At 54.5% G+C, this 24,299-nt stretch overlaps 1 long non-coding RNA gene across 1 annotated transcript; it reads right to left on the reverse strand.

Annotated features, from left to right (window-relative positions):
* Positions 1–35: 35 nt before the first annotated feature.
* On the reverse strand, positions 36–5,536 carry LOC123385380. Its single transcript, XR_006597798.1, has 3 exons — positions 1,570–5,536; positions 1,019–1,076; positions 36–385 (listed from the first exon to the last, which is right to left on the reverse strand). It is a non-coding gene; the product is annotated as an uncharacterized LOC123385380 (long non-coding RNA).
* Between the last annotated feature and the right edge of the window lie 18,763 nt (positions 5,537–24,299).

Below are 24,299 nucleotides of genomic sequence, written 5' to 3' on the forward strand. Positions count from 1 at the left end.
AATACAAGTTTATTATAAAAAAAAAAAAAAGCTCTCTGCTGGGGCTGCTCTTGGATTTATATTATGATGTGCCTGTTTCAGTGCCTTCGCTATTGGTCCCCCGAGGGCTCCTAGACTCCCCTGAACAGTGAGGCCCTGGCAGACGGAGCCAACATATGCTACCTAGGCTGTGCCAAGCGGCGTGCCCTGGGCTGGATCCCCTAGAAAGGTAGATGAACTTGGTCTGCTCAGGGGGGCGTGGGCAGGGCTCAGGAAGCCAGGGCTCTACGATTTCCTTCCTCACCCCCAGGCTCTGCTGGGGAACTCCAGGACCTGGAAAATGAACATCAGAGCAGGAAGCCCCCAGCGTGGAAGGGGAGGGCGTGTCAGCCAAGCAGGTGGGATCCTAAGAGAGGAAAGAGCTAAGATCAGACATCAGAAGCCAGACTCCTGGCCCTGCAGCAGGAGCCCAGAGAAGCCTGGCAGGAAAGCAAATGGAAGCTTCCACCCATTCTACCCATCTTCCTTGGCTGCTGCTTAGCTGGGGCTTCTAGGGAAGCAAAGGGCTTATTGTCAGGGCAGGGCTTATGTATGCACACACCCGACCCTCTGGCAACCTGGCTGTCCCCCTCCCACACCTCCTGGCAGTGGCTCAGTCAGCCCCCACTCAACTCACCAGTGTTCTCAGTACCTATCTGCAGGGGTTTAGATGCCCACCTACCGTGTGCCCAGGACAGGTTTCAACCCCCCCCCCCCACCACCCACCACAGTGAGCCAGAAGTGCAGCAGACCCAGCCCTGGCTTGACAGGGGAGCAGGGGCGGGGGGGGGGGGGGGGGGCGTGGCTCATGGCACAGGCACTCTCATGCCCCCCACAACGCACACACACTTAGAGGCCTGCGAAGCCCTAAAGACAGGGCGGAAGCCTCCGAAGGGGATCTAGAGCCCTCCTGGCCCCTGCTGGGCTACGCTGGGTGACTTTGGAGGAGCCCTCATCCTCCAATCTATAAAGTGAAGGTGATGACCCCTGCTTAACTCACCTCTCCGGGTTGTCAGCCAAGGTGCGCCCTTGAAAGCACTCCCCATGGGCTTTGTAATCTGCAAAAAGAGAGTTTTCTTATTGTCATTCTTATCGCTGATCTTATACATCCAGGGAAACTGGTCCTGCTGTCTCATTAACATACAGCAGCTTCGGGGCGCCTGGGGGGCTCAGTCGGTTAAGCATCCGACTGACTTTGGCTCAGCTCACTATCTTCCGGTTCCGTACCTTCCAGCCCCCGCATCAGGCTCTGTGCTGACTGCTTGGATTCTGTGTCTCCCTCTCTCTCTGCCCCTCCCCCGCGCTCTCTCTCTCTCTCTCTCTCTCTCTCTCAAAAATAAATAAACATTAAAAAAAAAATACAACAGCCTCACCTCCCCCACAGGATCCCCTCACCCAACAACCATCTGGGGTCCCCTTTGCCTACAGGAGAAAGGCCTCATTCCATGCTCTAGGGGTTCCCCTGGCTAAAGTCCACTTTCCAATTTTATGTCCCTTATACTGTAATCTCTCCAGCCCTCTCGGATTGCCCTCAACACAGTTTTTGCCTACCTGCCTCCATGCTTTGGTTCACGCTGTCTCCTCCTCGCGGAATGCCCTTGCCCAGTGTCATTTCTGTATTTAGCTCTATCCTTCAAGACCGAACTGTGGTACCAACTCTTGCCTGAGGCCTCTTTCCTCAGCCAAGCCAGAACTGATCTCTCTCCTGCCCTGTAAGGGATCTGGTTTACACCACATGTCATGACACTTCCTGGCACAGAGTTGGTGCTCAGGAAACAAAAGTTGTAATAATCACACCCTGGGCTCTAAACACTTTATATTGACCGACTCATCCAATCCTTACCTGTCGGTGTACTTCTATTAGCATTCCCATTTTCCAGGTGGACGAACCAAGATATATGCCCCGTATCTTGCCCAAGGCAGCATGAGACCAAGATTTGAACCTGGAGACTGACATCAGAGCCCACGTACATGACTCTAAATATCACGAAGAACTGAGCCACATCCACCCGCTCATCTAAATCATCCCCCTGCCCAGCCCAGGACATGGTTCAGTACATATCTGATGGTCGTGGCATTCACGTGTCTCCAGCCCCCTGTGCGTGCTCAGCTCACTGTGCCGGGGATGGGGGTGGGGGGGCTCCTTTGGGGTGGAGTCCAGAAGCTGGCTCAGGGTTCCAGGAAATGTGACCCGACAGCCTCCCTGGGCTGTGGACCCACACCATCCTCAGGCATCAGAGTGTCAGCCTAAGGCTGGGAAAAAAATGCGGGCAGCAGCCCTTCGGCCACCGCACAAGGCTGCCTGGTGGTACGCTTGTTGATTACATCGATTGCCGACCAAGGTTGTGATTGACGCACCCACCGTCACCACGACAGGGTGTTAGGAGAGCCCAGGGTGGGGGTGGGAAAGGAAGTAGGCAAGAGCATCAAAGTCCAGGCACAGGGGACTCTAGGGACCACCTAACCCCATTGCTCGCTCCCATTTAACAGATGAGAAAATTGAGGCCCCAGAGGTGGAATAACTTGCCTAAAGCCGAAGAGTACAGCAAAGTCCCGCAAAAGCACCTGCACTTCTGAGCCTTTCCTCCTCAGCCTGCCTGCGGGCCCGGACCCCACCTCTCTCCCTGGAGAGCTTTATAATTAGCCCTGGGCAGTCCAGTAACCAAGAGGCCCGAACGCTTCGGTGATCCCAGCAGAGGAAAGGGTGCCCTCAGACAGCTTCGCCAGGCTGCCGTGCCCAGCCAGCGGCGGATCCTACCATCAGAACTGAGAGAGAAGTTGGGAGAAGGCCAGCCGCTAATTGTGGAAAATAAATCACGGACATCTAAACCACGCAGTTGAAGAAAGGCCAGTTGCACGTAGACATGTTTCCTTTTGTGCTCTTGCTCGCCCACTTCAATTGTTAATTGAAAGCCATGAGTTACATAAGTTACGTGGATACCAAAGAAGGAGTTGAATGAGCTCCTGAAAATAACCCACTCGCTGAGTGGTTTTCGGGATGAGGAGAGGTCTTAGAAAAGCAGGTGGCTGAGGAGGGCAACCAGGGCAAACCTGTCCCCTAGTGACGGCAATCTGGATCTGCAGACGCCTCGTTCCCAGATTTTGAGAGGCCGAGGATGTGTGTTCGAGTTGCTGGTTCTTCACAAAATCTCAAAGAAAGTCAAAAGTTGTGCTATTATAGGGATGTCTTTTTTTTTTTTAATGTTTATTTTTGAGACAGAGACAGAGCATGAACAGGGGAGGGTCAGAGAGAGAGGGAGACAACAGAATCGGAAGCAGGCTCCAGGCTGTGAGCCATCAGCCCAGAGCCCGACGCGGGGCTCGAACTCACGGACCGCGAGATCGTGACCTGGGCTGAAGTCGGACGCTTAACCGACTGAGCCACCCAGGCGCCCCTGGATGTCTTAGTTTCATAAGAAGACAAAACCTCTCCCATCTCTGATGCTGAGCAAATTGAGGGCAGGGCTGTGTCTCTCCCCCCTCAGCCTGGGGCTCCCTGAGGGCAGGGCTGTGTCTCCCCTCAGACTGGGGTTCCCTGGGGGCAGGGCTGTGTCTCCCCCTTCAGACTAGGTCTGAACTACATTTTCTCCAAAAGACTAAGGTCTCCCTGAAAACAAGAGCTACGTTGTTTCATTCCCTTCCCTAAGGCAGGGGCCGGGTCTCTCCATTAAATTAAGCCCAGCCCACTCCCACCAACCTGGGTTGAGGAATGAGGGACCTGGAGTCACCTGTCACCGTGGGAAAATCTCAGGACACACCCTGGTGACGGGGGGTGGGGGTGGCAAGGGTTAAGAAACTGCAGCTACAGGGACACCTTTCTCATTAGCTGCCCTCCCCGCTGCCGCCTGCTGCCAGGGCTTGGTTGGGCTTCTGATGGGTTCCAGCTGACAGCTGGGCCTCCTCTATTCTGACCCTCGGGCAGCGGTGTCCTGTAATGACCCCACCACCGGTACCCTTGGCCACCCAAGCCAGGGAGGCTGGCCGTCAGGATGGAGTGGGATGCAGGGAGGGAGGGGCAGCCCTGCCTTGGAGGGATGCAGAGCCCAAGGAGGACTGGGGGAGGGAGCCAGGGGCAGGGGTTCCATTAACTCCCTCTGAGGCCCAGAGCGGAGTGACAGGGGCCACCCTGTCCACATGGGCTAGTTTCTTCCGCTGCCACCACCCCTGGGGGAGAGGCCTCCACATAGCCTCCAGCCTGGGCAGAGGCCCGTGGCTTCCCCGGCTCCTCCTCAACCGTGAGTCATTCCCAGCAGTCTGTGCGAGCAGAGGCAGCAAACCCCATCCTGCAGCCTGAGGAGAGCAGGGAACAGACTGCAGCACTGGCCAGACACAGGTGCCCAGCACAGGAACGCCAGCCCGGTCTGGATGCGGAGGCTGAGACTCGCCCCTTGAGAAACCCCCGGTCTGGTTTCCCAAACGTGGTCTCCTGCCCCACATCTCTTCACGCCCGGCTCTCTGAGACTCCGCTGTCGTTCTCACTTGTGCCCTTGTCCCTTACCCACACCTCCTCCCAGCATCCTTGGCCTTTCAGGACTCATCTCAAATGTCACTTCTCCTGGGAAGCTCCCCTGTTCTCCTTTGTGCACCCTCAGTGCCATGGGCATCCTTTCATCTGTTTTCCACATCTCTTCTCAGGCTGGAAAAGGAGACACAAAGAGGGCAGCGGGGACCGTACTCCATTCCTCTCTGTATTTCCAACCCCCGACGCAGTGCCTGGCACGTCCTAGGTGCTCATGGTAGTGTTTCCAAAGGTAGATCTGGCTAGGAGTTAAACGAAACCACTCAGACCCCAATAACCAATATTTGCTGCTCCCAGCTGCTTCCAAAATCCCGCCAACTATTATTCCTGGACAGGCCTAGGAGTTTTCTCATCCGATGCAATGACCTGGTGCCAAACCTCGCCCCAGGACCACCCACAAAGGGCACGGTTGATGTGGCCGAGCCCTCAAGGTGCCAAAGCTGTACAGTGGTCTGTGTTACGGTGGGAGAATGCATCGCCCTCTGCCTTTCCCTGGCGCAGGATCCAAGAACAGAGCTGCCTGCACCTAGCATCTTACAGAAGTCTAGGAGACAGTGTGCAGGGGACATTATGGACTGGATCTTAATCCATTCTACCTTCTGCTAGGTGCCCCACCTAGACTGAAGAAACAAGAAAAGTAAATAATAACAATTATAATAATAAATAAACAAAACACTACATTTGTCAGTATCCCTTGCTGTCGAGATTCAGGATATAATTCAGAGTCAGCCAATCGGATGCAATTGCATAAGATTTAAAAGGCTGCACTTCTGCAGGTGCTGCTGCTGCTTTCTGGGAAAAGGGGCAGGGACAGGGGTGTTTTTTCTTCTTGATGTTGTTGTTTTGCGGCAGTGCTGGCCAAGAGGGTCAAGAAGGTGAGGCCCAGGGGCACCTGGGTGGCTCAGTCAGTTAAGCATTTGACTTCGGCTCAGGTCATGATCTCACATGAACCTGTTTCACATTCTGTGTCTCCATCTCTCTCTCTGCCTCTCCCCCGTTTGCATTCTGTGTGTGTGTGTGTGTGTGTGTGTGTGTGTGTGTCTCAAAAATAAATAAACATTTTTAAAAATTAAAAAAAAAAGAAGCCAGAAAAATCTCAAATAAACAACCTAAACTTACACCTAAAGGAGATAAAGAAGAACAAACAAAACCCCAAATCAGAAGAAGGGAGAAAATAATAGATTAGAGCAGAAATAAATGAGATAAGAAACAACAAAAAGCTAGAACAGATCACTAAACCAGGAGCTGGTTCTTTGAAGAGATCAACAAAATTGATAAGCCTCTAGCCAGACTCATAACACAAAAGAGGGGGCTGGGGGGTGGAACTCAAATAAACAAAATCAGAAATGGCAGAGAGAAATAACAACTGACAGCACAGAAATACAAAGGATTGTAAGAGAAAGTTATGAAAAATTATATGTGAACCAATTGGACAAACTAGAAAAATGGATACACTCCTAGAAACACTTGCTAAAGTGTTTCCTAAAGTGAAGCAGGGAGAAATTGAATATGGGAACAGACCTATCACCAGCAATGAAATTGACTCAGTAAATCAAAACACTCCCAACAAACAAAAGTCTAGGACCAGACAGTTTCACAGGTAAACTCTACCAAACATTTAAAGAAGAGTTAACACCTATTCTTCTCAAACTTTTCCAAAAAAATAGAAGAGGAAGGAAAATTGCCAAATTCATTCTATGAAGCCAGCATTACTCTGATACTTAAACCAGATAAAGACACCACAAAAGGGGTGCCTAGATGGCTCAGTCAGGTTAAGGGTCCAACTTTTATTTTCAACTCAGGTCATGATCTCACGGTTTCTGAGATCAAGCCCCAGGTCGGACTCTGTTCTGACAGTGCAAAGCCTGCTTGGGATTTGTTCTCTCTCTGCCCCTCCCCCACTGGTGCTCTCTGTCTCTCTTGTCAAAATAAATAAATAAACATTTAAAAAAAGACACCACAAAAAAAGAGAACTACAGTCCAATATCTCTGGTGAGCATGGATGCAAGAATCCTCAACGAATTATTAGCAATCCGAATCCGACAATACATTTAAAAAAATTCCACAGTAAAGTGGGATTTATTCCTGAGATGCAAGTGTGGCTCAGTATTTGCAAATCAATCAACATGATACATTACATCAATAAGAGAAAGGGTACAAACCATGTGATCATTTCAGTAGATGCAGAAAAAGTATTTGACAACATCCATTCATGATAAAAGTACAGCATTCATTCATGATAAAAACTCTCAGCAAAGTAGGTTTACAGGGAACATACCTGAACATAATAAAGCCCATCTATGAAAAACCCACAGCTAACATTTCCTTAATGGGGAAAAAGTGAGAGCTTTTCCCCTAAGGTCAGGAACAGGACAAGGATGTCCACTCTCACCACTTTTACTCAACATAGTACTGGAAGTCCTGGCCACAGCAATCAGACAAGAAAAAGGAATAAAAGGCATCCAAATTGGTAAGAAAGAAATAAAACTTTCACTATTTGCAGATGACATAAAACTATATATAGAAAACCCTAACAACTCCACCAAAAAACTACTAGAACTGACAAAGGAATTCAGTAAGGCCGCAGGCTACAAAATCAATATACAGAAATCCATTGCATTTCTATACACTAATAAGCAGCAGAAAGAGAAATTGAGAAAATAATCCCATTTATGATTGCACCCAAAATAGTAAAATACCTAGGAATAAACTTAACCAAGGAAGTGACAGACCTATACTCGGATAACTACAAAACACTGATGAGAGAAATTGAAGACAACACGAACAAATGGAAAGATATTCTATGTTCATGGATTGGAAGAACAAATATTAAAATGTCCACACTACCCAAAACAATCCACATATTTAATGCAATCCCTATCAAAATGCCAACTGCATTTTTCACAGACCTAAAACAAACAATCTTAAAATTTGCCTGGAACCACAAAAGAACCCAAAACAATCTTGAAAAAGAAAAATAAAGCTGAAAGTATCACAATTCCAGGTTTCAAGTTATATTACAAAGCTGTAGTAATCAAAACAGTATGGTGCTGACACAAAAATAAAGCACCCAGCTCAATGGAACAGAATAGAAATTCCAAAAATAAACCCACAATTATATGGTCAATTTATATTTGACAAAGCAGGAAAGAATATACAATGAGAAAAAGACAGTCTCTTCAACAAATGGTGTTGGAGAAACTGGGCAGCTTCATGCAAAAGAATGAAACTGGACCATCTTCTTACACCATGAACAAAAATAAACTCAACATGGATTAAGGATCTAAATGTGAAACCTGAAACCATAAAAATCCTAGAGGAGAGCATAGGCAGTAATTTTCTCTGACACTGGCTATAACAACATCTTTCTATATGTCTCCTGAGGCAAGGGAAACAAAAACAAAAGTGAATGATTGGGACTCCATCAAAATAAAAAGCTTCTGCACAACAAAGGAAACAACCAACAAAACTAAAAGACAACCTACTGAATGGGAGAAGATATTTGCAAATGACATATCCAATAAAGGGTTAGTATCCAACATATATAGAGAACGTATATAATTCAACACCAAAAAATCAAATAATTCAATTAAAAGAAAGGCAGAAGACATGAACAGACATTTCTCCAAAGACATCCAGATTGCCAACAGACACATGAAAAGATGGCTCAACATCACTCATCATCAGGGAAATGCAAATGGAAACCACAATGAGATATCACCTCACACCTGTCACAATGGCTAATATCAACAACACAGGAAACAACAGGTGTGGGCAAGGATGTGGAGAAAAAGGAACCCTCCTACACTGTTGGTGAGAATGCAAACCTCTGCAGCCACTTGGAAAACAGTGTGGAGGTTCCTCAAAAAATTAAAGATAGAATTACCCTGGAGAGTATGGGTGGCTCAGTCTGTTGAACGTCTGACTTGGGCTCAGGTCATGATCTCATGGTTCGTGAGTTCAAGTCCCATATGGGACTCTCTGCTGTCAGTGTAGATCCTGCTTCAGATCTTCTGTCTCTCTCTCTCCAAAATAATAAATAAACATTAAAAAACAGAATTACCCTATGATCCAGAAATCATACTACTAGGTATTTACCCAAAGAATATGAAAACACTAATTTGAAGAGATACATGCTCCCCTATGTCTACTGTGGCATTATTTACGGTAGCCAAATTATGGAAGCAACCCAGGTGTCCATCGACTGATCAATGGATAAAGCAGATATGGTGTATATACACAATGGAATATTATTCAGCATAAAAAAGAATGAAATCCTGCCATCTGCAGCAACATGGATGGAATTCGAGAGTATAATGCTAAGCGAAAGAAGCCAGAGAAAGACAAACACCATTTGATTTCACTCATATGTGGAATTTAAGAAACAAAACCAAGGGTAAAAAAAGAGAGATAAACCAAACCAAAACAAAACCAAAAACCCGGACTCTTTTTTGTTTGTTTGTTTGGTTTTTTCAGACTCTTAATTATAGAGAACAAATATATGGTCATCAGAGGGCAAGTGGATGGTGGGGAGGGGTGAAATAGGTGAAGGGAGTTAAAAGTACACTTATCCTGATGAGCACTGAGTCATATACAGAATGGCTGAATCGCTACACCTGAAACTAATGTGCCACTGTATATTAACTACACTGGAATTGAAATAACATTTTAAAAAAATAAAAAAGAAGGTGAGGCCAAGGATGCCGCCCACCTACTAGTATGGATCACAGCAGGTGCAGTGTGACCTAGCCACAGAAGCAGCTTCCTATCACGGCACTGAATGTGGTTCTGGAGTTGGTGACCTCATGATTGCCAAAGACACAGCAGCCTCTTTAGGGGCCCAGATCTGTGGGCATTGAGAATTGTTCCTGTAAGTTCAACCTTGAGTCTCTGTCTTTGGCCTTCCAGTAGTTCTGCAGAGTTTCGTACTCTGGAATAAATCTCTTCCATTTAAACTCACCACAATGGATCCTGTGCCCCGCAACAGAGTCCTGACGCACTGGGCTTCGTATTTTATTCCCAGCTCCGTCTCCTGCTCTGTCTCTGAGATGTGGATGCGGGTCTACCAGAAAGCCAGACCAGAGCACATGCTGGTGACAATCACCTGCCCTGTTAAGAACTGCCCTGGCTTGCCTTCTGACAGTGAAGCACTGTCACTTGGCCAAGACTGTCTCCCAACTGTCTCTTCCCTCTGGAGGGTTTTCTTCTAGGAGTTTCCTTAGACCCTTGTGCATGTCTGAATGCCCATGCAGAACGGTAGATAGATTTTAATTTCATTAAGTTCTGATGCGAGGGCCTGGACCGGTGTGTGAGGTAAAAAGCATGAGGCTGATTCTGGACTCGGAAGGACAGAGGGCTCTAACCAGCTAGTATGGCTGCCGTGGTGCGGAAGTGGATGCTGACAGTGGGCAGGCTGTGTGATTGCTCCCATATTTGAGGGAGAAGTGAATGAAGGTGCTTTCTGCCTAACTCAGACAGGGATCCATTCAGCCACACACTCCCCAGGCAGCTACCCAGCCTGAATGCCCCCACCCAGCTTTCTGACACGACCTCTGACTTCCCCACCTAAACATTTGTTCATTGACGCATTGCACCGACTATTCCCGATGCTTCCTGACTCCTATCTCCAGCTTACATCCCCAACCCATCGCTCCAATGTTCACACTAGCTGTCACGCTACCCTGGGGAGTTGAACCCAGGAAAGAGCTGGAGCTGAAATGGACTAATTCCTAAGTCCACACCTCCTCCAGGGAGAGCCTTCACCTCCAGGCTCCCCCGAAGGCCCTCCTTCACACGTCTCTGTGCCCAATCAGGGCTGGGCACTTGGGAAGTGCTCCATAAAACCCATGGATCAGTGAAAGAATACACAGATTGCCCAGGAATGATCTCACCAACCACTGGCTTCCCTTTCCCATTCTTGCCTCTTACCCTTTCCCGCACTCAAATACCTTTGTTGACATTGACATCTGGCCTCCCAAATCTCCAGGAAACTTGCACGCAGTGGGCCCCCACCCCCCTGCATCCCATCTGAGTCACTGTTGAACCTAAATCCAGCCTGCTGCAGAAGCCAGCTGCGGTGGGATAGAAATTGTGTCCTCCGGGGGGGCCCCCAGGCTCTCTCGTTTGAGGGAGGGGAGCCACCCTCTAGGCACAGTAGAGATGGTGGGGAGAGTAGTAAGTCGTTTTCCGGGGAAGAAAACAATCCCTGAGCCCACCGCACAGCATCCTTGCTCTGGGCTCCTGCTCACCAGCCACACTCTTTCCACTTAAAGGGAAACAGATGGTGTGGTTAATTGGGGTGTCGTAGTGGGCTCTGGCCCTCGTTAAGGCCGAGGGTGGGGACAATGAGTGATTTACCGGGTCATAAACAGCAGCTCAAGGGAGGGTCCGTGCCCTCATGCCCACAGCCCCTGAGGATTGAGCAAGCAGTGGCCAGTGGCCACTGGTCTTGGGCCGTGGGGTCAGGCTGGAGTTCAGACGGGACGGGACACTCGTCACCTCTCCCTGATCACTGGACTCTAAGCTGAGGCAGCCCGCGGCAGCGGAGTGCAGCGACAGCTCCTGGGGGGGGGGGGGGGGGGTTCAGACGCTCACAGCTGGAGAAAGTGAAGACTGACCTGGGAGGGGCAGGCAACAGCAGGGTGGAAGGGGCAACCACAGAGAAGCAGGGACACCCAGGGTAGGATGGGCAGGAGCTGCTGGAGGCCGGGAGATCCCAGAGGGGTAACCGGGGCCTGCCTCTTCCCACCAGAGGCACACCGCCCCAGGCACACCGCCCAGCCCCAGCCCCTCACACAGAGGCATGTGTGGGAAAGGCAAGTCCATCCCTCTCTCCAGGGAGCCCTACGCCAGAGAGAGGAAGTAGTTAAGAGCCCAGCTGCCTGGGTTCAAGCCCCAGCCTTGCCCGTCGCAGGCCTGTGTGACCTGTAGCCCCTCTGTGCCTTGATTTCCCCGTCTGTAAAATGAAATAACATTTCCCCATGAGAATTGCCTCGTTAGTAGGCTCAGAACGGCACCTGGCACACAGCACTATGTATTTGGTTTAGGTGATTATATTTAGGTGACAGACCCTGTGTTGATGAACTGGGCGGCAGCGGGGGGCGGGGGGCGTTCTCACCCTCCCCTGTAGCCAGCAACAGCAGCCTCTGGGGAGCATCTCCTTGCATATCCTCTGAGTCTCCTCTCTCACCCCACCAGGATCCCCAAGTGACAGCAGAGACAAGGGGCTCCAACCCTAACCAGAAAGCGAACGAGCCAGCCAAATCCCAAAGACAGCCTGGATAAACGTGGAGAATGAACACTGTCGACCGAGCACCTGCTGTGTGCCAGGCCGGACGCTGGAGTTTTATCTGCACTTGCTCACTTAGTCCGTGGTAGATTTTGCTGTCCCATTCTATAGATGTGAAACCAAGGCCTCGAGAATAAGTGTCTAAAATCACCCAGAGAGCAAGAGGAGGGGCTGGGGTCGGGACCCAAGACTTCCTGCCTCCAGAATCTGAGCTCTTTGCTCAAAAACAGCTACTGACGTCACAAATACTGAGGGACTTTTAAACTAAGACTCTTCCAGACCTAGAAAATTCCAGTCCCTGTAAGTAGAACCCAAGAGCCTGTATTTATTTATTTGGGTTTTTTTCAATATGTGAAATTTATTGTCAAATTGGTTTCCATACAACACCCAGGGCCAAGAGCCTATATTTAAATACGATAGCTGCCCCGGGCTTTGGACCTCCTCCCACCCAGTGTGGGCCCCCTCTCAGATGATAGGCGGACCGGACGCAGAAGGAAAAGGGAGACGGAGCCCAGTCAGCCTGCACTGGTTATTTCTGGGGGATAGAAGCATCGCCCCTGCCTCTGTGCCCCCTTTCATCCCCAGGATCCCTCACTCTCTCTTAGAACCGGGGCCCAAACAGGCAGAGGGGGCCAAAAGAGGGCAAGAAAACATGTCTCCAACATGTCTTGGAGTGGGAGGTCCAAAGCATGGGGGGCGAGGAGCCACAAGGTCGATGGGGCCAGCTCCTCTGTCCATGGCAGGGGCACAAGTGGAACGCAGAGGGGACTGACGCGCCAGACGGCACCAGGGGCACCAGGGGCCCCGTCAGCTGGGGGTGACCAGCTCTGCGGTGGGGAGCTCCTTTTAGACCAGCCCCTCCTCTCGTAGCACAAGGATTTCCCTCTCCCCACTCTGACATCTCCCCCAAACACCCCCGGACATGATGAGAGAGCCGCCCCAGGCTCCCTGTGCTGCGGGGGCAGCAGACGCTGGTCTTCAGTAAGGAGTGGAGAGGGATCAGCACACATCACATCACGCTTGGCACGGCCCCCATTGGCGGGCACTGTGCCACTGTGTCGGCCAGCCATCTCCCCGCAGAACCTTTGTCAGCGGAGGAGGGGCTGGCAGGGGGATCGGCCCCCACGCTGAGCGGCCCAGACTCAGGAAGCCCCCTTACTGCCACCCCACCCCCTGCCCCCAAGCCCTGCCTCCCCTGGGCCCGGTTTGTGATTCCTTTTTACTAGTGTGACTATTTGCTTTCAGCCTCTCTCCTGGCTCCGTGAGAGCCCGCGTGCGCGGGGGTCACCAGAATATCCCGAGCACCTGGTGCATTTGTTGAATGATGAATGACTTGAACGCGAGTGCCACGTTCCTGTCCACGCCCTTGCCCCTATAGGTGCCCCGTGCTCAGACGTGGTGGGACGAGGAGCCCATCTTGCCAGAGCTGGTAGCTCAAGGTCAACCTCAGGGCAATGCCAAAGCAGTTAATCAAGGAAGGCTTCCTGGTGGAGGTGGGCAGGGAGTGGAGGCGCCTAGTCTCACATCTGTTTTCCCTGCTCATCACCTGCTTCCGGCGGGAACTCCCAGAGGGCAGAGGTCATGTCTGGGTCTCAGGGCCACCGCCAGCACAACCTCATTGGAGCTGCACATGCCTGCCTCACTGTCAACTGTGACTCATGGCTCATGAGCCTTTCCTCTTGACTAGGGATCAGGGAGCAGTTATTACAGTAACATTACTAACCTCATATCGTGGCTGTGACCACGCTTACGTTCAGTGTTCCTTCCCCAACCCCAGGCCAGAGCAGTGACCTCACCCTTGGGGGTCAGCAAGCAAGGATAGAACTATTCCCCCAGAGGCAGGGGTTGGCCTTGATGGGTCTGGACTGCCTGAGAAGCCCAGAATCTGGCCCCTTTCCCTCAGAGCTGGTTGCACATCCTGGCCCCCCTCTCCCCAAAACAGCCAGCTAGGGTAGGGGCTAGTCCCCTGCTGCCTCCTCCCCCACCAGGGTGGGCACAGGAGAAAGAGAAAATGGTCGGGGCTGCCCTATGCCTGCCTTTCCCCACCACTGGGTCCAGGATGCTCACATGCTGGAGAAAGTTGTGTAGAGGAATGTGGCCATAGTGGCCAGCCCCTGGCACCAGCAGAAATCCCCGAGCCTGTCCATAGGCCCTGTTCAGACACGTTCCCTGACCATGGCACTGAGTAAGTGCTGAGGAGACACCTGCGGACTGAGGTCACATCGCTGTCTGCCCTCTCCTCCCAGACAGGCCCCTCCTGGGGCCCAGACCATTCTAGTTCCTCCTGTCAGACCACGAGAGGGCCCAAGGCATTTACTCCTACAGGAAACACTCAATGGGGAAGAAAGGAACACACGAGAGCTGGGCTAGGACCCCAGCTGGGTGCTCTTAAGGAAGTTACCCAATTTCTCTGGGCCTTAATTTCTTCTTTTTTTTTTTAATGTTTATTTTTGAGAGAGAGACAGAGACAGAGAGAGAGAGAGAGAGCACGAGCAGGGAGGGGGAGAGAGGGAGACACAGAATCTAAAGCAGGCTCCGGGCTCTGAGCTGTCAGCACAGAGCCCGATGCGGAGCTTGAACCCACAAACTGCGGGATCATGACCGGAGCCGAAGTCGGACACGTAACTGACTGAGCCACCCAGGCGCCCCCAGGGCCTCAATTTCTTCAACTGTAAAATGGGACTAAGACTAGCTACTTCTTGGCCTGGATCTGCAGTGGGTGAATAACAGCCGAAGGCAGCCACTCTTGGAATTTCACTGCTGCCGTCAACTGTTCCAGGCAGTAAACGTAGTAGTCCCCCCTTATCTGTGGGGGGGTGCTGGCAAGACATTTAGTGGGTGCCTGCATCCACAGATAGTATAGAACTCTACATATACTATGCTGCTCCCATACATATATCCCTGTGCTAAAGTTTAATTTATCAGTTAAGCACAGTAAGAGATTAACAATAATAACTAATGGCAAAATAGAACAATGATCACAATACAATGTAATAACAGTTACGTGAATGTAGTCTCTCTCTCTCTCTGTCTCTCTCGAAATATCTAACTGTCCCATGCTGACTGTTCTTGTGATGAGGTGGGATGAGAGCATTCCCAGGTGATGAGATGGGGTGAGGGAAATTACAAAGGCATTACAGTGTAGCCTTACGCTACTATTGACCTTGTGATTCTGTATCAGAAAGAAGATCGTCGGCTTCCAAATTGCAGTTGGCAGGTAACTGAAACCGCAGAAAGCGAAACCGTGGATGAGGGGGTGGGGGACGCCTGTCCTAAGGATCAGGAAGAACAGAGGCTTCAGAGAAGGGAGAGAATCAGAGTTGCCTGAAGAACGGAGTTGGGAAGGCCCCACCTCCTCTCTGCCAATGGCAGACTAAAGGGAACAAGGGCCCTGTGGCAGACACTGTCTCCCAACATCCACTGTTCCTTTCTCCTCCCCGGTTTTCAGCCAGACCCCCATGATGGAAAAGGCTCTAGTGCCCAGCTTCCCTTGCAGCTCGGTGTGGATGGGTGGTCACGCTCTGGCCAGTGGGTTGTGAGCAGTGTGTGTTCAATTTCCAGGAAGGGTCCAGGGAAAGGGTACGCCTTTCTCCAGCCTTTCTCCCTCCTTTCGACTGGCTAGAGCTCCGGCAACCATCTTGAACAATGAAGTGACCTTGGAAATGGAAACTACACCCAGCAGATCAATAAGAGAGAAGGAGCTGAGACTCTGACGGCCTGTGGTCGTCAAACCAGCCTGGGGATGTTTACTTGCAGACTTCAAGTACAAGGAGCAAAAAAGTTCATCTCTATCTTGTTTAAACGGAACTTAACTCTGATATAGACCCCTCCTCTGGTAGAATCACCTCAAGATTCACGTGTGGCTAGGTGTTATAAAGAACAGTTGCCCAGGATGTGACATCCCCCCATGAGGAACATTCCCTTTTTTTTTTTTTTCAATGTTTCTTTATTTTTGAGAGAGAGACAGAGTGTGAGCAGGGGAGGGGCAGAGAGAGAGAGGGAGACGCAGAATCCGAAGCAGGCTCCAGGCTCTGAGCTGTCAGCACAGAGCCCGACGCGGGGCTCGAACCCACAAACCGTGAGATCACGACCTGAGCCAAAGTCGGACGCTTAACTGACTGAGCCACAGAGGCACCCCAGGGGAGGAAGAGCATTCCCTCCTGCATGCCCTCCATGGTCAAGAGAAGTCCTGTTGGGAGGACTTAGCTCCAGGAGGAGCTGGGGATGGATGGATGGGTGAATGAAAAGAAAAAAGAAAGAGAAAGAAAGAAAGAAAGAAAGAAAGAAAGAAAGAAAGAAAGAAAGAAAGAAAGAGAGGGATGCAGGGAGGAAGGAAAAGAAAGAAAGGAGGGAGGAGTCGGGTAAGTGGGTGAAATGAGAAAAGATACCCAGAAGGAAAGAAATACCCCAGAAAAATGCTTCAGGTGACAGCCAGCCAGCCGGGCTTCGTGGTATGGGAAGAGCAGCATGACCAACCTGACCCACTACCCATGTCCAACTCTGTTTTCCTATCTGTATTTAGGAATGGGCCTTACGTGCGGCCTCACGACTCAAGACAAGTGTGAAGTGATTTTTTCAAAACACACAGAATCAGTGTAGTATTATGTCAATACAGCCCTTAGCAGGCACCCCCTCTCTCAGGTTCCTGGGATTCCTCACCTGTAAAGTGGGGATAATAGCAGAACTCCCTTTAGCTGGCTGTCATGCGGATTCAGTGGGGCGATTCCTGCAAAGCGCTTCTCACTGTGTCTGGCGCCTTGCAAGTGCACAGGGGAACTGCCCAGCACTCACTGTTGCTGCTGTTGAAATCCTGCCCTGGTGTAGGGAACAAAGAGGGGCCACCCAACCCGTGGTGTGAGCTTAGGGAAAGAGACGTGGGGCCCTCACCCCGGAACAACCAACCCCAGCCCTTTAGGACCCTAAAGATCACGTAATGCAAATGCTGTGGGAGAGCCACACCTTCCGCCCCATCAGGATCCTGCCTGGTCCTGCCTAGGAAGGCACAGAGGTCTGCCCTCAGCGTGAGTTTCAGGGGTTAAATAAGATAAGGCACAGGGCTGCCCTTTCTAAAACTCCCCAGGGGGGCGCCTGGGGGGCTCAGTCAGTTAAGCAGCGGACCCTTGATTTCAGCTCAGGTCATGATCTCACAGTTTGTGAGCTCGAGCCCCACGTCGGGCTCTGCGAGGACAGAACAGAGCCTGCTTGGGATTCTGTCTCTCCCTTTCTCTGCCCCTCCCCTGCTCGCTCCCTCGCTCCCTCTCTGTCTCAAAATCAATAAATAAACTGAAAAAAGGGGGGCGGAGGGGATTTTACGAGGGGAACTGAGGGTTGTCCTAGCTCCTTGGAGCAGCGAATGAGGAAATGAGGAAAAAATAACCTTACATGAAAGTCGCTGTGATTCCAGGTGGCCTAAAGGAGAATTCTGACGGCCCCCGCGGCATGAACTGTGTAGGGCAGGGAGCTGTTGGACGGAGTGAGGAATAAAAGGGTCTTGCAATTCTAAGAGCAACCTCCAGCCAGCAGCTGAACTTCTGAGCCTCTGCTCCAAGCTCTACAGAATTGGACAAGGTAATGATTTGGGGCGCGGGTTTGGAAATCGTGCGGCGAGGAGTCTGAAGCCGCTTTGGACAACGTTGTCTAATTGCGCGCCTCTGTTTCTTCTTCTGTTTGAAACAAAACTGAGCCACCAGGACGATCGACTCAGGGGAGGCCAGCTGAGAGCCTGGCCCCCAGGACAAGCTCCATAAATATTCTCTAGTAGGCTGCTATCTTTCTCCTGTCTGGGCAGGAATCGGACTGAAAGTCTCTCTCTCAGTTCTTTTCAGGTCTAGAACTCCTTGACTCCACAATCCTGTGGTTCCCTGATTCCGATTCTGGGACCTGAGGATTGGATATGACACGACCGGATGGCTCCGCCGTGCACACCCCCGGCCTGGAGGCCCCGCCAGCAGTCCGCATCATTTTGCTTCCACGAGTGGGTTTCACCCTGCCCGTCACGTGTCCCCCAGCCCCGTGGCAGCCCCAGTGGCCCCGCCAGCCTCCTCTGACCCCCGCACCATGCCTTCACCTAAAGTCAGGGCAGCGTGGATCCCGCCCCACCCCCAACCTTCTTCCTCACACCTACAGTCCCCTGACAACGTCACATGCTGTGGAAGTTGGCAGGCCCGGAGGGGCCACAGATGCCAACACAAACATCATTCCTGTAGAGGGAGAAGAGCCCATGGGAGTTATTTTTAACCTGTTGATCAGAGACAATATCTCCAGCTCCGGGCTGGAGGCTCTGAGGGGAAAGTGACTTGTCAGGCCTTACCTCAATGATTCCCAAGGACATTGGGCTGCAGGCACCCCAGGCCTCACCCCACTTTGATGGAGGAGGGACAAGGGAGACACAGCTCAGGACATGCCCCATATTGTCTCCAACAGTCTCAACTGGGGTTGAGCTCAGCCAGGAAGAACAAGGACGCCATGGATCACAGAACATTGAACCCAGAGGTGGGTCCTCTCCAGTCCCTTCGTGGTTCAGCTGAGGACGCTGAGACCTGAGAGAGGAGGCCCAGCCACGCTGCCAGTTAGCGCTAGCTCCTCTCTCCCTCGTCCATCCACAAACCTGACACTTCAGTAACACTCCAAGGCTCTATCCAGGGGGCCACCTCGCCCTACCGCTCTGCCCAGTGGACCACCTTTCCTCTGCCCACTTCCCAGTCTGTCCCATCCCGGTGGACTGAGCCCCCGACAACCCCACGATGAGGCCTCTAAGCCCTGCCTCACCCTGCAGGGTCTTCCCAGGCGCCCAAGCGGCGCCCCCTGGAGGCCAGCAGCGGCAGTAGCCAGGGCAGCGGGTAGTGCCATGGTGGCTGGAGGCCCAGGCGAGGACGTGCAGGCCAGGGCGTGCCTGCGTGGGGGGAGCAGGATGGAGCTTCTGCCAAGAGCCCGCTGCCGGCTGCTGCCGAGCCTGTGCTCGCCAGAAAGGGGGAGGCCAGACAATGGACCCCACAGCCCAGCCTCCCGGCCTTGGCCCCTTGAGCTGGGCAGGCAGCTGCCGCCTCCACTGGGCCCTCACGTAGCCCACGTCCTGCCTGCTGGGTGGCCCTTATCACCGGGTACGTGCCAAAAGCCCACGTGCCTACACTCTGCAGTGGAGAGGGGACCGGAGGTCAGGGTGGATGGCACCAATGGGGAGTAAGGCTTCCTGGTCCCCCCCACCACCCCCGGCCACTGTCAAGGAGGGGCCGGAGCAGGCCCCGCGTACCCTTTGGGGAATGTCCCAACCCCAGAGAGACCTTAGCCGCGTCTTGCCCAGTTTCCCAACTCTTAACTACTCTTCTCCTCTCCGACCGAGAGGGTTGGGGGTGGGGGAGAAAGGAGAGCCCGAAATCTTCGCTTGAGTACTCCGGCTCCCCCAGCTCACAAAGACCGAGCGGGCTTCAACACAACAAGCACCACCACGTTACACCCATCGAATACGTGGGGAAACAGAGGCACAGAGAGGTTGAGTAAACTCAACCACAACCGAACAGCAGGTGGGGACGGAGTCAGAGTTCAGAGCCAGGCAGGCTGAGTCAAGAGCCAAATCTTGCCTCAACCGAATGCGGCAGGAGCAGGGATGGGAGTGGGCAACGCTCAGCCTCCTACCCCACCGGAACCATGGCTTTGGGGTGTGACAGACGTGGGCTTCAAGCCAGGAACTGTGTGCCCCAGGCCAAGTGAAGCCCCTCTCCGGGCCCACGCTTCCTCAGCTGAACAAGGCCCACGGGGATGTGGTAAGTGCACAGCGCGTGCCTCACTCATGGAGGGTGCGCTCCCCTTCACCTAGCAGAGCTCAGGGTCCCTCCATCGAGTGACTAGAACGTCCTCTAGCTGGTTGAAGGCCACCATGCCAGCCTGCACTCCCTCAGGCCAAGCCCACAGAGCAGCTGCATCCCCTGGCACTCGGGCCCTGCAGCAAGCAAGCCACTAGCATGCCCAGCCACGAAGCCCCTGTGCCACGGCCGCCTCAGCCCAAGCACCATCATTTAGCCGTGGGCACTGGGTTCGCCCTGTCTTCTCCCCAGGGAGCCTGCGAGCACCCGCGGTTGAGCTGAGGAGGGTGGGCTGAGGGCAGGCACTGTGTCTCCCCCCTCAGATCAGCGGCTGCAAAGGAAGACGGGGAAAGGTGCTCCCTTCGACACGGACACTCCGAGCTGGGGCTCCCTGAAAGCAGAGGCTTAAGCAAGCCGCGTCGTCCGTCCGTCCGGGCTAGCTGGCTGAGCACACGCGCATCGGCAGGCCCTGCTCCCATTTCCGGTCTGCCACCCAGGGGCTGTGTGACCCGGAGTAGGTCCCTCAGCCTCTCTGAGCCCTTTCCTCACTCGTCAAATGGAGATCGCCTTCCCTATCTGCCACATCCCAGGCTTGTGAAGACAAAATGAGGCCCCATGTGCGACACTCCCTCCTCAGGACCTCTGATAGGGAATTAGGACTCCATTAGGGGGGCGGGGGAGGGGGCCGTCCTGACTGGGAGGGCACAGGAGCCAGGCACAGACGTCAGAGAAAGAGGGAAGCAGGGGGTTTCCCCATCGTGATGTGAGGCCTAAGGCTGCTCGCGCAGGGAAAGAAGGCTTGAGGGGGCTGAGTCACCAGCCATGTGGAGGATGCTGGGAATCTGCTGGGAGATTCCTGGCCACTGGGAGTGAAGTGACCACAGGAGGGACCACAGGAGACACAGGGAAGCCTCAAGGAATGAGGAGCCGACCGAACAGCACAAGGAAGCGAACTGGGGCAAAGCTTCTCTTCCGGCACGCTGGAGGAAGCCGCTTGAGGAGCGAGACTGAGCCCGGCCCTCACACGGATCTCGGGCTAATGGGGAGACACAGGGCTGCCCTCAGGGAGCCCAGTCTGAGGGGGGAGACAGAGCCTTGTCCTCAGGGAGCCCAGTCTGAGGGGGGAGACACAGCCGTGTCCTCAGGGAGCCCAGTCTGAGTGGGGAGACACAGCCCTGCCCTCAGGGAGCCCCAGTCTGATGGGGAGACATAGCCGTGTCCTCAGGGAGCCCCAGTCTGAGGGGGGAGACACAGCCCTGCCCTCAGGGAGCCCCAGTCTGATGGGGAGACATAGCCGTGTCCTCAGGGAGCCCCAGTCTGAGGGGGGAGACACAGCCCTATCCTCAGGGAGCCCCAGTCTGAGGGGGGAGACACAGCCCTGCCCTCAGGGAGCCCAGTCTGTTGGGAGACACAGCCCTGCCTTAAGGAAACCTCAGTCTGAGGGGGGAGACACAGCCCTGACTCAGCAAACCCCAGTCTGAGGGAGGAGACACAGCCCTGTCCTCAGGGACCCCAGTCTGAGGGGGGAGACACAGCCCTGCCCTCAGGGAGTCCTAGTCTGAGGGAGGAGAGACAGCCTTGTCCTCAGGGAGCCCAGTCTGAGGGAGGAGACACAGCCCTGTCCTCAGGGAGCCCAGTCTGAGGGGGGAGACACAGCTCTATCCTCAGGGAGCCCCAGTCCGAGGGGGGAGACACAGCCCTGCCCTAAGGGAGCCCCAGTCTGAGGGGGGAGACACAGCCCTGCCCTCAGGAAGCCCCAGTCTGAGCTGAGGGGGAAGACACAGTCCTGTCCTCAGCAAACCCCAGTCTGAAGGGGGAGACACAGCCCTACCCCCAGCGAGCCATAGTCTGAGGGGAGACACAGCCCTGCCCTCAGGGAGCCCCAGTCTGAGGGGGGAAAACAACCCTACCCCCAGCAAGCCATAGTCTGAGGGGGGAGACACAGCACTGCCTCAGCAAACCCCAGTCTGAGTGGGGAGACACAGCCGTGTCCTCAGGGAGCCCAGTCTGAGGGAGGAGACACAGCCCTGTCCTCAGGGAGCCCAGTCTGAGGGAGGAGACACAGCCCTGTCCTCAGGGAGCCCAGTCTGAGGGGGAAGACACAGCTCTATACTCAGGGAGCCCCAGTCCGAGGGGGGAGACACAGCCCTGCCCTCAGGGAGCCCCAGTCTGAGGGGGGAGACGCAGCCCTGCCCTCAAGGAGCCCCAGTCTGAGGGGGGAGACACAGCCCTGCCTCAGGGAGCCCCAGTCTGAGGGGGGAAACACAGCCCTGCCCTCAGGGAGCCCCAGTCTGTTGGGAGACACAGCCCTGCCTTAAGGAAACCTCAGTCTGAGGGGGGAGACACAGCCCTGCCCTCAGGGAGCCCTAGTCTGAGGGGGGAGACAGAGCCCTGCCCTCAAGGAGCCCCAGTCTGAGGGGGGAGACAGAGCCCTGCCTCAGGGAGCCCCAGTCTGTTGGGAGACACAGCCCTGCCTCAGGGAGCCCCAGTCTGAGGGGGGAGACACAGCCCTGCCCTCAAGGAGCCCCAGTCTGAGGGGGGAGACACAGCCCTGCCTCAGGGAGCCCCAGTCTGAGGGGGGAGACACAGCCCTGCCCTCAGGGAGCCCAGTCTGTTGGGAGACACAGCCCTGCCTTAAGGAAACCTCAGTCTGAGGGGGGAGACACAGCCCTGCCTCAGGGAGACCCAGTCTGAGGGGGGAGACGCAGCCCTGCTCTCGGGAGCCTCAGTCTGAGGGGGGAGACACAGCCCTGCCCTCAGAGTACCCCAGTCTGAGGGGGGAGACACAGCCCTGTCCTCAGGGAGCCCAGTCTGAGGGAGGAGACACAGCCCTGTCCACAGGGAGCCCAGTCTGAGGGAGGAGACACAGCCCTGTCCTCAGGGAGCCCAGTCTGAGAGGGGAGACACAGCCCTGCCCTCAGAGCACCCCAGTCTGAGGGGGGAGACACAGCCCTGTCCTCAGGGAGCCCCAGTCTGAGGGGGGAGACAGCCCTGCCCTCAGAGCACCCCAGTCTGAGGGGGGAGACACAGCCCTGCCCTCAGGGAGGCCCAGTCTGAGGGGGGAGACACAGCCCTGCCCTCAGGGAGCCCCAGTCTGAGGGGGGAGACAGCCCTGCCCTCAGAGCACCCCAGTCTGAGGGGGGAGACACAGCCCTGCCCTCAGGGAGCCCCAGTCTGAGGGGGGAGACACAGCCCTGCCCTCAGGCAGCCCCAGTCTGAGGGGGGAGACACAGCCCTGCCCTCAGGGAGCCCCAGTCTGAGGGGGGAGACAGCCCTGCCCTCAGGGAGCCCCAGTCTGAGGGGGGAGACACAGCCCTGCCTCAGGGAGCCCCAGTCTGAGGGGAGACACAGCCCTGCCCTCAGGGAGCCCCAGTCTGAGGGGGGAGACAGCCCTGCCCTCAGGGAGCCAGTCTGAGGGGAGACACAGCCCTGTCCTCAGGGACCCCAGTCTGAGGGAGGAGACACAGCCCTGTCCTCAGGGAGCCCAGTCTGAGAGGGGAGACACAGCCCTGCCCTCAGAGCACCCCAGTCTGAGGGGGGAGACACAGCCCTGTCCTCAGGGAGCCCAGTCAGAGGGGAAGACACAGCCCTGCCCTCAGGGAGCCCCAGTCTGAGGGGGAGACATAGCCGTGTCCTCAGGGAGCCCCAGTCTGAGGGGGGAGACACAGCCCTGTTCTCAGGGAGCCCCAGTCTGAGGGGAGACACAGCCCTGCCCTCAGGGAGCCCCAGTCTGAGGGGGGAGACAGCCCTGCCCTCAGGGAGCCAGTCTGAGGGGAGACACAGCCCTGTCCTCAGGGACCCCAGTCTGAGGGAGGAGACACAGCCCTGTCCTCAGGGAGCCCAGTCAGAGGGGAAGACACAGCCCTGCCCTCAGGGAGCCCCAGTCTGAGGGGGAGACACAGCCCTGCCCTCAGAGCACCCCAGTCTGAGGGGGGAGACACAGCCTTGCCCTCAGGGAGCCCCAGTCTGAGGGGGGAGAGACAGCCCTGCCTCAGGGAGCCCCAGTCTGAGGGGGGAGACACAGCCCTGTCCTCAGGGACCCCAGTCTGAGGGGGGAGACACAGCCCTGTCCTCAGGGAGCCCAGTCTGAGGGAGGAGACACAGCCCTGTCCTCAGGGAGCCCAGTCTGAGGGGGGAGACACAGCCCTGCCCTCAGGGACCCCAGTCTGAGGGGGGAGACACAGCCCTGCCCTCAGGGAGCCCAGTCTGAGGGAGGAGACACAGCTCTGTCCTCAGGGAGCCCAGTCTGAGAGGGGAGACACAGCCCTGCCCTCAGAGCACCCCAGTCTGAGGGGGGAGACACAGCCCTGTCCTCAGGGAGCCCAGTCAGAGGGGAAGACACAGCCCTGCCCTCAGGGAGCCCCAGTCTGAGGGGGAGACACAGCCCTGCCCTCAGAGCACCCCAGTCTGAGGGGGGAGACACAGCCCGGTTCTCAGGGAGCCCCAGTCTGAGGGGAGACACAGCCCTGCCCTCAGGGAGCCCCAGTCTGAGGGGGGAGACAGCCCTGCCCTCAGGGAGCCCAGTCTGACCTGAAGACATAGGAGGTCTGCCTTCAGGGAACTTCCAACGCCATGAGGAAGTTGTACTGACGTCTGCCTAAGGGGAATTACCGTCTGAAGAGGAGGCTGAGCTCTGCTCTCAAGAAGCCCCAGCTTAGGCGTCCATGTCGCAGGA

The sequence above is a fragment of the Felis catus genome, chromosome B2 (assembly GCF_018350175.1).
Source record: "Felis catus isolate Fca126 chromosome B2, F.catus_Fca126_mat1.0, whole genome shotgun sequence".
Classification (NCBI taxonomy): Eukaryota; Metazoa; Chordata; class Mammalia; order Carnivora; family Felidae; genus Felis; species Felis catus.